Genomic DNA, 5,383 nt, shown 5'->3' on the forward strand with positions numbered 1-5,383 from the left:
TTAGGTTTGAGTTTAGGTTTTATATGGAATAAGAGAAGATACTATGGGAAGGATGTATAATAAAAATATAGACTACTTGTATACAGTTTGGATCGGTTCCAATCCGGAACCGTGTGGTTCAATCCGGAATCAATCCGTGGACTACGGATTTTTAATTGTTCAATCCGGAACCGAACCACGGATTCAAAAAACCAATCCAAACCTATCGGATTGGACTGGACTGGATCAGATTACGGATTTCACGGATTCCTTGCTCAGCCCCAATTTTTGTTATATATTTCACAAATTTGTCAAATGTGTAATGTTAAGCTCATAAATTTGATTTTGGTATTTATTGAGTACTCTTGAAATACTATTTACATTGTGTCCAAACCAATGGTGGAATGAGAAATTTTACGAGTAGGACATATTAACTTATTTTTGTTAGGTAGTTGTGAGACTAGACAATCCACTTTGTGTGAGTTGCAATTTTTCATTTGTGAGGAGTATTACATAGACAAAGTCATATAATACTCCATAATTATTTAATAAATTTTTTTAAATGCATTCGCATATATATATATATATATATATATTTCAAAGGATAATAATTGATTAAAGTTTTTTTTTTCAATAATTCACAAACGCACCCACAAAATTAAGAAAGACCCTATTTTAGGGAAATTTATTCATAAATCTCATCTCAAAAAAGTATATACATAAAAGTCCTATGAATTTTGTTATAAATAATTAAATTCCATTGAATTTGAAAAGATACACTGTGAGATTCTTTCACTACATTTTATGGAGATTCTTGGGTGATATTATTGTTGGTTTCCACATGTGAATCTGTTTCATTTGTGTACTATTATTTTATTAAACTTTAGTCAAATATGCTATTTTTAAAATGTGACAATTATGACTTTCTAATTTGAAATATCATATTCATATATATATTTTGTGTTTTCAAATGTGGATATGTTTCATTTGAGAGATTTTAATGTGAGATAAAACTTATAGGATCACAAAGATATTTATGGGACTAAATGGTCCATAAGTCATAGATATAAAATTTATTAGTAAATACCCCAATATTTTATGACACATTTTTTTGTTTTATATTTTAGATTTACATAATTTGTGATTTAAATATGTATCTATTGATTACTGTATTTTTTGACATTTACAAAAAATAAAATGAAACTAGTTAGCATCTCCAATGGTGTGCCATTGGAGCTGCTATTGACAAATTATGGTAGCAATTGATAGAAAGGCACCTCCAATGGCAAGTTTTAGTAGCTGCTATCTTTGGCAAATGCCAAGCTTGTGTCAAATATGGCACAAACCAAAGCTTCCAAGTCACCTTCAACCAACCGTTTACTTCTCCCTCCCTTTTTCATCATCCTTTCCAAACACAGTTTCAATATTCACCCAAAAATCACACAAATTTCAACATATCAAACACAAAATTTCCAAACAATTTCCAACTTTCCAAATTTCAACATACCAAACACAGAATCACCAAATTTCAACATACCAAACACAGAATCAACAAATTTCCAATTTTCCAAATTTCAGTTTCACCAATTTGAAACAAACAAAATTTAAAAAAAAAAAAAATTGAAAATGAACACAGTGAAGTCAAAAAAAATACTTGACAGTGAGAGGGCGAAAAGAGACAGATGATCTTCTTTGTGTTCTTTGATACAGATGATTCTACAGATGATATAGATACGTGATCCTATTTGTGTTCTTTCATACAGATGATACAGTGAGAGAAATAGAGGGGTGGAGGAAGACGACAGTGAGAAGGAGAAGGAAAAGTGAGAGGAATAGAGTTGGAGGTGGGTTGGTGAGATTTGGAGACATGGATGATTGATTTAGAGGGAATTGAGGCTTTTGGAGGCAGATCTGGCAAATGGCAGCGATTGGTAGATGGCGGTGATTAGCAGACGGTAACAAGTTGTAGGAGTGAGAGAGGGTCAGATTTGGGTACTAGGAATGAGAGAGAGAAATAGAAGTGTCTATCCGTGAGAGAAAACGACTGATCAATTGGATAGAGAAGACATATATATATAGAGAGAGAGAGGAGTGAGATAAAGATAGGGGTGAGAGGTAGAAAGAGACGAAGAGCAGAGAGACTTTTGGTGATGGACGGAGAAGAGAGAGACGGAAAGCAGAGAGAGAGAGACTTTCAGTGATAGAGAGAGAAAATATGATCTCTGAGAGTAAGAGAGAGACAGACAGACAGACAGACAGACAGACAGACAGAGAGAGAGAGAGAGAGAGACGGAGACTGAGAATGAGAAGGTGATGATGAAACCAAATAGAGAGAGAGAGACAAAGACTGAGAGTGAGAGAGAGAGAGAGAGAAGTGACACGTGGACGGTGGTGATAAAACCAAATAGAGCCATTGTGCTCTGTTTGGCTAAAAAAAAAACAAAAATAACAACAAACACGTGGATGGTGGTGATGAAACCAAATAGAGTCGTTGTGCTTTGTTTGGCTAAAAAAAAAACAAAACAAAAACAAAAATAAAAACCAACACCAACTTGTGTCAAACGACAATATTGAAACGGTAATATTTTGAATTTTTATAAATAAAAACCCTTCATCTCAAATTTATTTCACAGCAACCATTGCACATTTCATTTTTCTTTTTTCCTCTCTTCATCTCAATTTGATTTCACAATAAACTTCTGAAATTATATTTGTTTTAGTTTTTTCACACAATCACTATGGAAGGTTTATCAAAAACAAAGAGAGGAAAATCTTTCACTACTGAAGAAAATGTGGCAATTTGTAGCGCATGGTGTCACATTACTGAAGACCTAATTGTTGGGAATTCCCAATCTCATTCTTATTTTTGGGAAAGAATTTTTGAAAACTATTGCTTGCTGCAAAATGATCACTCAAGAACACAAATGTCAATCTCATCTTAATGGGGTGTAATCATGAAATGTTGCAACAAATTTCATGAGTGTTTGGCATAAGTCGAAAATCTACATCCAAGTGGAATGTCTCAAGTTGACATAGTAAGATTTCATATTCATTTATTTATGTTGGTTTATTTATTTTGTCTTATTTAAAAATGAACTAATTAATTAAGCTAATAATTTATTGATATAGATGCTTCAAGCAAAACTGTTATACCACCAAGATGAAAACAAATATTTAGCTTTTGAACATTGTTGGCCAATCTTACAAAATAATATAAGGTGGCAAGATAACACAGTGAAGTCAAGGATACATACACCGTTTTCCGTTAATTCAACCCTTGATTCTCCTATGTATAACTGCATTTCTTTTGAAAATGACACCAGTCCAAGTGTTGGTAACAATCCAACTGTTGGTGAGGGCAGTGTCTCTGCAAGGGGTAAAAGGCCTGTGGGTAGGAAAGCTTCAAAAGAATTATTTCGAAAAAATCAAGTTGTTGAAGCTAACGTCCAAAAAATGAGCATACAATTGGAGACATTTAACCAATATCTTGCTGAGAAGGAAAAGAAAAAAGATGAAAGAGAAGAAAAAAGGATTCAAGCACTGCAAAAGATGAAAGGATTTGAGATGAAAAAAACATGACTTTGAGATTAGAAGACAAGAACATGAGATAAAAAAGGAAGAACATATGATAATGATTACGAACATTTCTCATTTGGACTCTCAGATGAAAACATATTACACAATGCAAAAAATAAGATTTTCACTAAGTGATCCTCAAATGTTAGCAGCCCAAATTACTATTTCCCTCTGCCTCCTGATGAATAATTGCAAGATAATGTATTTTTAAATTTTGCAATGTTATTTATTTGTTAATGTAATTGTCAGTCTCTATTTGCAATGTCATATTTTTATTTTGTAATGAAATTTCATATTTGTTTTTATTTTTCAGTATTTTCTACAAAAGAATGTAATATTATTTTTGCAATGTATAATGTAGCAAAATAGTTTAGTATAATTTAATTTTTTCAATAAAGTATAATGAAAAAATAAATATATTTTTCAAATAAAGGCAATAAAAAGATAAAATATATTTATTTATTTATTTTTCCAAATTTTTTTCATTTTTTATATTTGTCTACTCGGGAATAATATAAATATATAATTTTTTTTTTACAAACAGTTAAAAAAATGTCACAAAAGACAAAAGATAAACAAAAATAAATTTACAAAAAAATTTATATCCAAACAATACCTATAAATTTGAAGAAAAAATTAATTGAGATTTGTCAAAATATCAAATGATTAATAGAGTACCATTATTATAATTTGATAAAATAATACTATTTATTACTAAATTATAATAATAACAATGATATTATAACAACAATAGTTGTAGATACTTGAGGCCGGCAAGTATTAATAACATGACTTCGTAGAAGAAAGTGTGAAAATGTCCAGACAGCAATGTAGCCAACGGCGCCGTTTAACTCACAGCTCACCCTGCTCTGCCTAGCCGCATAGCTGGCACCTCGACTCTCTAATTTTTTTTTATCTTCAATAGAAATAAGCTTGTTTGGTTCTAGGGCTTTTAGAAAACAATTTTTTTATTTTTCATATTTTAATATTTTTAATAAGTTTTTAATATTTTAATTATTTTTTTTAATTTTTAGATACATTTAACATAAATATACTTTAAAAATATAATATTTGTGAAAAAAATCTTTAAAAAATACATTAAATATCAAAAAATATTTATAAAAAAAATGAAAATTCAGTATATTTTCATTTTTTTTATCTATTTATTAATTTTTTAAATATTTTTTCAAAAATATTTTACTATTTAGATACATCTAAGTAAGGTGTATCTAAAAAAGTAAAAAAAAAAAATTGCTTAAAATTTAAAAAATATTCACTATAAACAAAAAAAAAACATGAAAAAAAAAATTTATTTTCAAAAAACTGAATTACGAAAACCAAAACCAAACTCACTCAATACTTTTATGTCATTATGATTTGGTCATATACATAATTTTCATCTTATTAAGAAATAAACACATTAACCATCAGTAGTTTATAGTTAAAATATACCATTAGGCTTGTTACAGCAATAACGATACTTTTCATTTTTTATTAGTTAAGATTAGGGTGGGATAAACATCAGGCTGAACTGAGTTCGGGTCAAGCTAGCACTACATAATAAAGGATTGGAGAACTTACCTGAGAGGGTAATTTTTGGGAAAGAATTGGGCCGAGCTGTGAGTTGGGCCCTGCGGCCCAAAGTGTGAAGGAATCGATAAAAAGCCGTAGTGTAACTTCGGCCCATAGAGGTGAGATTACTCCGGCTCAGAGAAGAAATAGTTACTTCGGCCTAAGGAAGAATAAAGCTACTCCGGTCGGAGGCAACTTGGAGTTAGGCCGGTCTCAGAATTAGTCCGGTCGCGATATGTACAGGGAAGGCTGGTTT

Source organism: Camellia sinensis, chromosome 10, assembly GCF_055761805.1.
Source record: "Camellia sinensis isolate YWXY chromosome 10, ASM5576180v1, whole genome shotgun sequence".
In the NCBI taxonomy this organism is placed as follows: domain Eukaryota; kingdom Viridiplantae; phylum Streptophyta; class Magnoliopsida; order Ericales; family Theaceae; genus Camellia; species Camellia sinensis.